At 34.6% G+C, this 13,373-nt stretch overlaps 1 protein-coding gene across 1 annotated transcript in view; it reads left to right on the top strand.

Moving 5' to 3' along the window:
* Positions 1-13,373, top strand: part of LOC112047349 (uncharacterized) — a 102,201-nt gene that overhangs the window by 51,989 nt on the left and 36,839 nt on the right. The window lies entirely within an intron of this gene.

Below are 13,373 nucleotides of genomic sequence, written 5' to 3' on the forward strand. Positions count from 1 at the left end.
GAGAATCAAAATTATTTCGTGGTAAGTCTGAATAGGATCGTTATAATTTAATACATTCATAATCAGAATCCCTAAGATAATACCGCGTAAATTTGCCTAAAATATTCTTACAGTGGGGAGAATACCCAATCAAATGAGACTATTGTAACAGAGCTCATTTTGCGCACTCCACAAACCAAGGACGATTTTAAATTTAAATATCCGTGGGAGTTGATTAAAAATTCTATTTCAAAGTTACAGTGTACTTGGAAAACTATCGAGGAAATTAAAAGGCACTTCTCATAATCGCATTTAAACTACTTTAAAATTTAATAGTAAGTACCTATGCAATTTCTATGAGTAGACCTACTTACTAACCTCAGAATACAGTGTATGTTTATTAACCTAAGTTACTAACTTACTTTACTTGGCCACTAGGCATAGAAATTGCATACTTACTATTACATTTTTCGTTACTAAAATCTTATGTTCCGTTAGTCTAGTGATTAGCGTATGTAGCTTTAGATCACGAGGTCCTGGGTTCGAATCCTGGATCGGGCTATGGAACACTTTTCTTCTAAGAATTGTTCAGCAAAACCTCTCAGGCTGGTGGGATGTGTCTACAGATCCGCTTCGTACGAACCGGACGCCGCGTGGTTCACGTTCCCGTAGGAATACAGTTATATTATACAGCCTATAGCCTTCCTTAACAAATCTAACACTGAAACAATTTTTCAAATCGGACCATAAGTTTTTAAGATTAGCTTGTTCAATCAAACAATCTCTTTGTAATATTAGTATAGATTTACAGACGATTGCAAATTTTTTCACTTTAAATTCAATTTTTTTTTGGAAAAATCTTGAATGTTACGGTAAAAAAAAGTTCCCCGATCTGTTAATCCATGGTATAATCTATCTCCATTCCAAATTTCATCCAAATCAATGCAGTAGTTGCGGCGTGAAGGAGTAACAAACGTACACACTTCAAACACACATTCAAACATACTTTATTAGTGTGATGGTGGTCTGGTTACAGTATCAAAGAAAATTCTCTTCCTGGCACATCTAATGTATAAATCTATTGTTTTTAATACCTAACTGCAAGCAACAGATCTCAAACAGCTAATTAAGAACAGACGGTACATCGGTGCCTTTGTCGTCTTTAAATACGTTTTTACGCTCCGCAAAAGATAATTGTCTAACACAAAAGATATCGTGGATGTCCTTACAAAGGAAATTGAAAGAACTAGATTATTCTCCGTTCCCACAATTCCCATTCTCGAGGGGACAACGTCGTGAGATCGGCGACGCGTTGGCTAGGGTTGCCCAAGCCTCTAGCCATGTTACATATCGATTCTCTTTCTATTAACGCAACGCTACGTAAACTAAAAATATATGGGAATGTCACATCTGGTTAAGAGGTTGAGTGATCTATCGAGAACGAATGTCATCCACATACAATTTTAGTATTTGAAACGTTGGCGTTTGTTGAAAGCGATCAATAACTAAAAATCCTGGAATTCTTCAAGAATGAAATCTGATTCTTCTTATACCTGTGCTTGACAAATTCATCCCTAGATATATGTCACTCTTTTCAGATAAAAAATAATAAGAAAAGCTCAAATATTAGGTATCAGTATTGACTAGTATCCTGGATGATTCCATTCACAGCATTTTGCTAGAGACAGACGTACTTAAAGACCGATTGTTAGTTTAACTAACCTAAACAATGTTCTAAAAATGGCTGCCAGCCCTGCAACAACGGCGTTACTTCATTATTTCTCGACTTTTGATATGGAGAGTACTTGAATCTAGTTGTATGCGTTCATTCTTTTGTGGCCTTTAATCAGTGAGAGATTCAAAGAATGAAATATTCTTTCTTTCGTATTTTGTGTTGTTTCACAAATATAATATTAATATGCACAGGAAGTAGTCAATATATTCAATATTCATTTACTTTTTTCAATTAGGCTTATTTTACAAAGCGCTTTCGAAATGTCAGGTAGGTAATTTTATTAAAGTTATTGGTGATTATTACTTAGTTGAAAACTTAAAATTAAAGTTGCGAGGGTTGTAAAGGCGCCTTGGTCTGAGAAGAGCCCACAACAAACTCAGCCAGGTTTTTCCTGAATAGTACGAGTGTATTGTAGCCTTCCAAACGGCCTTTGACGGCCTTCGTGGCGCAGTGGTATGCGCGGTAGATTTACAAGACGGAGGTCCTGGGTTCGATCCCCGGCTGGGCCGATTGAGGTTTTCTTAATTGGTCCAGGTCTGGCTAGTGGGAGGCTTCGGCCGTGGCTAGTTACCACTCTACCGACAAAGACGTACCGTTAAGTGATTTAGCGTTCCGGCACAATGTCGTGTCGAAAGGGGTGTGGATTTTCATCCTCCTCCTAACAAGTTAGCCCGCTTCCATCTTAGACTGCATCATCACTTACCATCAGGTGTGATTGTAGTCAAGGGCTAACTTGTAAAGAATAAATAAAAACTAATTTAAGTTAAAAATAAAATATAAGTATCTATCAATTCTAAATCTATTCGTGAAGACCATACCATAACATAACAGAGTGACATGATATGAAAATTGCCAAAATTAACGAACCGAATCACTAAACAGGGAAAATCCATCCAAAACACATTTTCCAAATAAAATCCATCGCACATTCTAAACACTCAGGCACGAATAATAAAACCACCTTTAATTACAACGGTGGGTGTGAATGAGCTTTTGCTTTTATCGTTGGCACGTTCATAGTCATTAAGCTGAAATGTAACTGCAATTAGCAAAAAACCCACGTGCCGTTTAATAAGGTGTTAAGTTTACCGTGCCATTTCCGAAATAGAGTGTAATCCGTCACGGCATCCTTTGCCCGTTTCGCTGGTGCTTTTTGATGTTATTCGCAAAATGATAAATGAAGGCTTCGTGGAATGGACGTGAAAATGAGAATTGTTGCTACGAAGCTACCAATTATTTCAATAGAACCGCTAACAATCGAACCATTCAAGACATTTCCATCTGTTTATGAATCGAGTAATTTGTAGCTCTTATTAACAAATTGATTTCTGTGAATCATCATTATTTTATTTAAATCTTAAACATGACGTTTATAAATGATTTTAAAAGATTGTGAGGAAATCTGCATACCTAAGAGTTTTCTCAATTCTCTACGTGTCAATCCGCATTGGACAGCATGGTAGACTGTTAGCCTAATCCCTCTATTCTTAGAGGTGATGACTTTCACGGATCCGAGACCTGGTCACTAACTGTGGCCCTCATAAAGCAGCAGGCGATGGGGCGAGCTATGCTTGAGGTTTCTCTGCGTGATCGAATCAGAAATGACAAGCGGGTTACAGGGAGCCGCTGGATGCTCGAGACCGCGAGCATCCAGCGAATAAAGTATGAATTGTCTAAATACAAAATCAAAAAATGTAAAGAAATCAAAAACTACCTTCAACGAAAGAATAATAAGAATTCAGTACTTCAGTTAAGCCTTCGCCTTTCTTTTATCGTACGACTCTCGTCATAAGTGGACGCTTTTGTGTTAGTGAGGCTTGAGAAACTTCGCTTAAGAATAGACAATTTCTGTTCGTAACTGCCAATATTAGAACGAATATAATACCTACTTCTATAATACTACTTCTAGAATTCATGTCTTTTTACCTTTCAAGAATACGCATTTTGTCAATTTACTCATTAAAAAATGTTTTAAACTTAAAAAAAAAACATTTTAGTTACATTATAATTAAAACCATTAGTCCCATAGTCTACTAGCTGGCCCAATGCGGATTGGCAGACTTCACACACATAGAGAATTAAGATGCAGGTATGCAAGTTTCCTCGCGATGTTTTTCCTTCACCGTTTGAGACACGTGAAATTTTATTTTTTAAAATGCACATAACTAAGAAGTTGGAGTTACATGCCCTGGACCGGATTCGAATGTACGCCTTCCGAGTCGAAGGTAGAGGTCATATCACGTCACTTCCCGTTATCAAATATTGAATTGAACTATGTAACCTACTTCCTACTAATATTATAAACGCGAAAGTTTGTATGGATACTTGAATGTATGTTTGGATGTTTGTTACTCTATAACGCCGCTAGTACTGAAGCTATTTAGCTGAAATTTGGAATGGAAATAGATTTTACTCTGGATTAACACATAGCCTACTTTTAATCTCGAAAAAATCCATGGTTTTTTTTAGATTTGCTAAAACTGATGATTTTGATTATATGAATGTTTGTTACTCTTTCACGCCTCAACTACTGAACCAAATTAGCTGAAATTTAGTATTAAGATATATTATAGCCTGGAATAACACATAGTCTAGATAGATACTTTTTATCCCGGAAAAATCCATGGTTCCCGAGGGATTTGTGAAAACCTAAATTCCACGCGGACTAAGTCGCGGGCGTCCGCTAGTTGAACTATAAACTTATCTATTATAAAAAACACTCACGACAGTTTAAACTTAAGTTTAACAATTTCATGAAACTCAATCTACAGTTTTAATCACACGCTAACTATGTATACTGTCTGTCTGTTACGAATACGAACTCTCAGTCAGTTTGCACATAATTAGTGCTGCACTCCTCCTGTTTGCTTTCTGCTACTGGCAGAAGTTAACTATCTTATAAATTGTCGTATACTATGTTTGATAGTTTCCAGTGATTGCTAATGAACTTCCTTCAAAGCCGTTTAATTAAAAATAGATTTTTACGAGTATTTTATAAATCTTACTAGCGAACGCTAGTAGGTACTTTGTCTGCATGAAATTCAGTTTTTACTAATCCCACGGTAACCACGGATTTTCTGGGACTAAAAGCCTTTGTTCTGCTCCAAGGTCCAATTTATTTCTATGCCGTATTATCGGACGCTCGCGACTTCGTCCGCCCTTAGACCTCCTTAATCTGGGCCTCTTTACAAAGCCGTTTTAGCGGACGTCTACTAACTGTAGACTACCTCCCTGCTAAATTTCATCTTTGTACGTCAAGTGGTATTCGTGATTTCGTGATTTAGATATTAAGATTTTCTCCAAATTCTGCCGTTTAGGCGTGAAAAGGTAGGAACAAACAGACAGACAGACTTCACATTCATAATATTAGTATGGACAAAAATAGTCGTAAGAGTCATTTTTATTTTTAAGCGTTTATCCTGTAATATTAAAAAAATATATGGTTTGACAATTAATATTATTTAGATTTTCTCTATTTAAACTAACATTATATAGAGACAAGATTTGTTTATATGTTTGTTTAAACGATTGAACTGAAAAACTATTCATGCGATCTATAAATTCTTTCACTATTAGAAAGCTATCCTTTTATTGAGAAACATAAGCTATTTTATTTAATTCTACAGGAACGGGAAGTACGGGGGTAAAACCGCGGGCCATCCGCTAGGAGCAAAATGTGTTTTTTGTATAAGCCTGCGTTAAACAAACCTAAGACTAATAACCTATGGACCCGCAACACCTAACAATTTTTCACTCCAAACGTAAGCCACTACTTTGACTGTGTGAGCATAAGAGCTAAGTTAATTTAACTTGCCGACACGCACACAGGCGTACTTATTGAAGTGTAGCAATACGTCAAGGGCTCCCATTTCGGGGCACATAAAACAGCTTACGCATCTGCGACTACACACTATCTATGTGCTATAAATCTTTGCCTTGAAATTATTAAGAAACACGCTTAATTATAATTATTTAGCAGTTAGTTATAAAAATTACATTATTTTACATATGAAGCGCATTAAGTGAACGAGTATATGAATTTTTGTGTTATAATGTACGAATATATTGAAAATTAAGTTTGACATTGTTTAAAAGTTTGTCGTTGTATAAAAATAGAAAACATTTTGTTGAAAAAGTCAAGTGAAACAGTCCATTGTTATGACGACTATACAAAATCTGCATTCGCTTGTTAGTTCTCGATTTATTCTTCCCTCTTAGAATTTATGTCTCAAGTGCAAACTTCTTGAGGACAATACTGAATGCTTCTTGAGAAACTTCGCTTAATGGCTGATTCTTTTATTTTTTTTTAATGATACCCTAGAGATTGACGACACTAAGTTCAAGCACTTGAACTCATTCAGATATCTTTTCTCCACCTTTCATCAACATCATCATCATCATCATCATCATCATCATCTCATCATCGTCATCATTATCATCATCATCGTCATATCACCCGATGGACGTCCACTGTAGGTCATAGGGCTTTTTAGGGACTTCCAAGAGGCATCGTTCACATTTAATATTAATAGAACCGGTATATTAACACCACCAACATTTCAACAGCTAATGAGAATTTCTTTGAAAAAAAAAACAAATTAAAAGCCCAATAATATTTTTAATGAAACTCGGAACTTACTAGAAGAAAAACTGATTACAATCTGAAACAGCTGGTAGCCTAATAAAGTTAAATATTATTTGGTTATTTGTTAACTAGCTGACGCCGTGCGGTTTCACCCGCGTGGTTCTCGTTCCAGTAAGGATACGGGAATAATATATAGCCTATAGCCTTCCTCGATATGTGGGCTATCTAACACTGAAAGAAATTTTCAAATCGAACCAGTAGTTCTTGAGAATAGCGCGTTCAATTAATCAAACAAACAAACATTTTGATTTCTGGTTTTGGAACTCTCGTTGCTTTGCCCACGAAATCATATCCTAAGTTTACGGTTTTGGAACTAGGCCATACCACTGTCGTAAACGCAAATAGTTATCCAAGGTCTCGTCCTTGCTCACATACACAAGTATGTGTAAGTATACCATTAGTCTGGTAAAATGGTCCATTTGTTTTACGTCGGCACAGTAGATATATTACAAGCAGTATAATAACTCGGCCATATTTTTGAAATAAATACCTACAGCCGCGCGCTCCGTAAACATGTGATAGGGCTGCCTGCCTCCAGCATTTTAATTACATTTGCCAACTTTGTGTTTCCATTTTATGTGATCCAGTTATGTGATTGTAAATATACTTTTTTTTAAATAAACAAATAAAATACTTTGTAAATTGTAGTAAAATAGGAAGTGATCAATAAAATGCGTGTTGTTTTTTGATTGGTAGATTTAAATAAGGTTGATACTAGTCAATGATCTTGAAGGACCTTCATATATTTATTTTGGTGATGCCATCTATCTATTAGCACCACACTAGGTGACCAAATAATAAAAAATCGGTCAAGTGCGTGTCGGGCCACGCGCAGTGTAGGGTTCCGTAGATTATGTTAGCACTTTAACCCCTTATGTAATGTACAAAAATACCGATAACGATACCCCCACACTATAGAATAGACGATAAAAAATTGACCCTGACTTGGCATGTAGGGAAGGAACAACAAAAAACAAATTGAGATTGACCGGGTTCGCTAGTAGTTTAATAAAAAAATCTGGATAGGTATATTGATATCAGCTGGCTCTTTACTTTTTTTATTCAAATACATTAAAGTATGAGCAACACAATAATGTTGTTAAATTCAAACAACTTCTTTACGTAACTTCTTTATTACCTTAAAATACAGGTATACAAAACATACATGTCATAAGATTTAAATCTATGTATTACATAATAATCAAAGAAAACAACCTAAATGAAGAAGTTAATAAATAATTATTTAATAATATTATATTAACGTTTACGTCATTTACCTATTTACACAATTTTATCATTTAAGCATTTATTTATATATTTATTTATTAAATTATGCCTTTAGAATACAAAATATTAATCAAACTTTATAAAAATAATAACTTTTTTCCTAGTCGTCATAATTAAAAAATCCAATACACTGCGTTCGTCACCGCGGCACAGTCGCAACGGTCTTCACCCCACGATCACCCCACGTACGAGCTGCGTAGGTATAGCTCGCGTTTCGACCTTTAGTATGAAGTCCAACTACTGCTTGCAATATATCTACTGTGACGTCGGCGTGCAGCGGGTTGAAAAAATCACCCGTCCGCACGAAAACGAGAATTTGTATATTTTTTGCTAAATATTAATCTACCCACGCATTCTTTATTGTCGAGGGAAATGTTTCGTGCTTAACATGCTCTGTGTAGAATATGTAAGTAAATTAGATTATTACTAATGCTTAACATAACCAAGTATCCATATTATAAATGAGAAAGTAAGTCTGTTCGTTTGCTTGCTAATTTTCACGGCCATACCGGATAAATGGGACGTTGTAGAAAGAAGAACATAGGCTACATATTGCCGAGATAATAAAAACAGAAGTGTTTAAATTGGAAATATTTTTTTTTAAAATAGTAAGTACATAGACTAACTAATAAATATAATTTATACTATAATTGAAAACTTTGAAATATCACCCTTAAAGGACTGATTGAAAATTTGTCTAATAATAATGTAATCTGTTAGAATTTGGAGTCTCGAGATGAAAGAAAACACATTAAAGCACTGCTTGACTAACAGTTTATTAAAATTTGTAAAAAATAGTGAACTGCAGATCACTTGAAAAAGAAGATAATGACAGATAATATGACACTTGAATGTCCGAGAGATGGCAGTTTAAATAAACAATATAGATATTTAATACTGGCTAGTATTGTATCACAGACATGTATTTTTGCTTACTCCAACATAATCGGTCCTAAAAATAGTGACTTATTTTGTTTTTATCTAAGAAAACCAACAAACACACGTCACCCAGATCTGACAGAAAATCCTCTAAGCATTTAGATTATAGGGTATAAACCTACCCTATAATCTAAATGCTTAGAGGATTTTCTGTCAGATTTGGGTAAGGTGTGTTTGTTGGTTGAAACACCCTGCTATCAGAGAATTCACAGATGTTAGCTACACAAAATTAGAAAGCGAAATTTTTGCTTTGATTAAACGACGAAGATCTGGCCATACAGGCAGTATTAGTAATTATGTCTCTAGAAATATAACAGGAATGCACTATAAGTACCTACTCATACAAAGCAGAAAACATCCCCTATTGTAAACCGATATTGAAGCCACACGATAAAAGATCCAGTGCGCAATTCTATTATCTAGGATCGGGTATGCATTTCGAGTTCTCCTATTATTTCTATGCGAGTGCAGTACAATCTTGATAGTGCATCGTTACTGTTTCTACATAACTATATATTGTGTTTCGCGAAATATAATAAGATGCGAATATACAGATCGGTTCAATGTATATTTTTTTTAATTTTTGTTACCTCATAACTTCGTCATTTCCTAACCGATATTGAAATTTTCAGATTGGTCCCATTTAATTTTCATGAAAATCGGTTCAAAATTGCTCGTACTGTGGCGCTTTCTTGCACTATGCTAGAACACACTAAAAACAGAAAAATAAAATCTCTTTAATAAAAAAATTCAACTGACTTTAAAATTACAACTAAAAAGCGAAAAAAAATAACATCGTATAAGCTATCTTCTGATCACTTTGAAGTTGGGGCCAACACAGTGATATAACTCGAGCCGTTAAAAAATCAGAAGGTTATTGGATTTTTAGACGATTTTTTCCCGTGGTTCTTTTAGAAACAGCTTTAATTATTACGTTACTGGCTTGACACTGCCTTCAAAGCGAACAGAAGGTATCACATACGATGTTATTGTTTTAATAGTTTTTATTTGTAAATACTGTTATATTTCTTTATCAGAACCAAAAATCAGGAACAAGTTGTAATTCAAATCCAAACAGAAAATTTTGACTCTTGAAAATAAAATGTTTTGCTAGCAAAATTCCTAAATTTTTTAACTAAGAGCTCTTAAAAGCTATTTATTAAAGTATTCCACAATAATTCTGATATATCATAATATCTGAATAACTTTGAAAAAAGAAAACCCTATACATACAATAGGTATTATTACAGGTAATTTCTAAGAAATTTTTCTTGGATCAGCAAAACTGCGAGTATATTTATAAACCGAGGTAAAAATAAGGGCGAAACGTCAAGTTGTTAAGTTCTTGTAAAAAGCACTTGTTGTCTAGACTATAGTTTATTTATAAACCTATATCTAGTGACTATTTAACTATCTAGTATTTCTCTGTCTTCTCCAGTTAGCAAATTCGTGTGGCAGCCAGTATCACATAATCCTATGGATAAAGATCAAGTGTTATGTATTCTGTGGCCTATTACACTCAGAATTTTTAAGATTTTAATAATTAAAAATTATATTATAAGTAAAATCACCATCCATTATAAAAAAATTAAGTGTCTGCCCTTTTTTAAAACTTTTGTCTGTCTGACTTTCTGTTTGTGCGTATCATCTTTGAACGGCTGAACTGATTTTAAAACGGAATTTCACGGATATTAGCGTGCGTCCGCTAGTGACATCTAATAATATCCATTTTCATTTATTATTTATTAAGAGACTACCGCGACTGCAATAAATTATGGTTTTAAATTCATAATAGTGGTTATTAATAATATTATGCAAGTAGATAGAGGCGTCTCAAACGGGGAGGAAACCTGCATATCGGAGAATTTTCTTAATTCTCTGTGTGTGTAAAGTCTGCCAATCCGCATTGGGCCAGCGTGGTGGACTATTGGCCTAACCCCTCTTATTCTGAGAGGACACTCGACCTAAGCAGTGAACCAAATATGGGTTAATAATGATGATGATGGTGAGATAGAGGTACTCGTATATACAGATAATTTTAGTTATAGTCATTATAGTAATAGCTGTGCTAGTGGGTTGAAGGGAAAAAGTTTTTCAGAAAAAGCATTTTCCCAGGGTAAACGGTAAATACACACAACCATAATAGAAAAAGGTCTAAAAAGCATAAAAGCGAACAATAATGTTCCCTGGCGAAGAGAACACTTGTCTTATGCCGTACTTAATGCCCTGTCAGGACAGACAAAAGGCTTTTTTAAAAGATTGTAAAAATATGGCCGCCTACCCATTGTGCGCTTCACTTTATTCAAATTCCTTTTTCCTTCTCATTTCCCTATTTTGTGTAGGAAGGATTAACAATAGTACAGGTACCCGAAAATTATATTATTGTCCTCGAAAAAATTTCATACGACTTTTTTGGAGATTGCAGTGGTCTGTTAAAAAAATTATAGCTCGAAATTACTAATTCGTGCATACTTTTTACTATTTAACCTAGCTTTTGAGGTTTTGTTCCTACTTTATGGATTAAGACTATGATGACTCGCCGGATAATTATTTAACGTAGGTCATTAACGTAGGGTCCACAGTCCTGCATCGTACGTGTCGGACGCATCGCATCAAACTGATTTTAATGTTGTTTGTATAGAAAGTTATTCAAGTGCGTCCACTGATCCGAATCATACGGATAGCACCGAACAGATTTTATCTACCGTAAAATTAAAAATTCGTTTGATGCACTGCATCCGATACATAAGACGCAGATCTGTCGCCACATGTAATGTTCGATTTAAAGCATGGACTATGGATTTTCGTATGTTTGTTTTTATTGAAATGACTCATTTATTTCCATTGACGCAAAGTGACTTTAATATCATCATCATCTCTTCTTTATCCTTATCCCACTTAAGTGAGGTTGGAAAAATATGTCAACCTTTTCCATTCGTCTCTATTACTCGTCAACTCATGATGAGTTTACACACATGATGAGTTTACACACCACTCCTTTTACACACATGTCCTCTTTCACACAATCCAACCATCTCTTCTTTGGCCTTCCTCTCCTCTTATGTCCTTCCACAGACTTTAATATAGTAGGTGCAATAATATTAAGTCGTAACGTTATTAGCCGTAATATCGTGAAACAATGCATTGAAATGCCTCATCATAAAAGATGAGCGTAAAAACAAAAAAAAAATACTGCTTATAGATGTAAATGACGTCATCAAGGTCATTTCGTTGAAATAACCAAATTGCATTGCAAAAAATGAAAAATCGTTGAAAAACATGTAGTGACTCGTATTTAAATCCTATATCAAGAATTACACAGACCTATAAAAAACTGAAACTTTGTCAGCCCATGTTCCTACAAAAAGAAAGAGACATTTATTTATTATAGTGTCACAAACAGTAATACAATTTAGTGTAGTATGATGCCGCAGACCTGCTCATTTCTCTATTGCCAAACTTGGTTAGGCAGACGTCTATCCCCGCCGGTATCTGCCACACGACTAATGTTTCTACTTTCGTGCTCGACGTACCTACAATGTAGGTAGTCCAGAAACGCCACAGGTAGTACGGTAAGGCAACTCTGAAGTTTGAATTGTGGCAGCTTTAGACTTAAAGGGCTAGCTACAGACGATTACATTACATAGTAATTGAATTCTAAGCTTTTTATTTATATATACCCATCGTAATCCTTCGCTCGACCTCCTTAGTCCTCTGTTGGTAGTTTAACAAAGTTCTTCTAATCAATTTGAAAGGTTACGTAGAACTTGGTACTTACTTGTTCTAAGATAACTCCAAGGTTGACCCTTCGTCCGAAATCCGATATAAGATAACCACAACTGATGTATGAAACTCATACAAAACAACATAATATTGTTCAACATGTTTACTCAGAACTTTCTTATTCGTCTGTATAAATACTAACATATTGTCTATTATTTGCTAGAATGGGAGTATGTCTACTGTTCGTTTTCAAGGTTCATGTTTTCTTGTTCACAATTTCATTGTTTGAAGAACACCTTCATCGTTTTCTAAAGAATCACTTGACCTACGAGAAAAGTCTCGATTTAATTCCTACGGGTATACTAGTTTATTCTAAATTTTATCTAAAGATAACAAGTCTCGTTTATTCTAAAGGTTATATTTTAAAAGAAGGTGTGATTGTAATAATATTAATGTCAGAAACTAGACTTTTTCCTGAGAAGGTTTAAAAAAGGTCCAAGGTAGCTGATATGTTTTAAATTCTCTATTGACAATAGCGGCAAATGTACGTAAAGAATTATAGTGAATAAGATTATTCATTATAATTCTTTTATTATTATGTAACTCTCATAATGCTTGCATGTCGTGGCTCAACCGTATCTATACTTATAATAAAACTGGTCGATTTCTATAGAACATATATTTGTAACAACAAACGTTAGCGTGGCATAAAGGAAGCCAGCGCCATCTAGAATCTATACTTATAATACGAATTCTGTACATTTTGTATATTCTGTACGTTGAAGATATTTTGAAAATTTTTGTTGGGGGCATTATATAATCGATACTGAAGCTAAAAATATATTTTTTTGATTTTTATCTGTCTGTCTGTCCGTGTTTTTTTGTTATTCGGGTATCACGCTGAAACTACTGAATGAATCCAAATGAAACTCTGCACAGTTAAATACCATAATACGGAGAAGGTTATAGGATACTTTTCATTGCAAAAATAAAATGAGAAGGGGGTAAAATAGGGGTTGAAAGTTTGTATGGAAAGTTAATAATTTTTAGAGTTACTGTAACTTT

This window comes from Bicyclus anynana, chromosome 14 (assembly GCF_947172395.1).
Source record: "Bicyclus anynana chromosome 14, ilBicAnyn1.1, whole genome shotgun sequence".
Taxonomy (NCBI): Eukaryota; Metazoa; Arthropoda; class Insecta; order Lepidoptera; family Nymphalidae; genus Bicyclus; species Bicyclus anynana.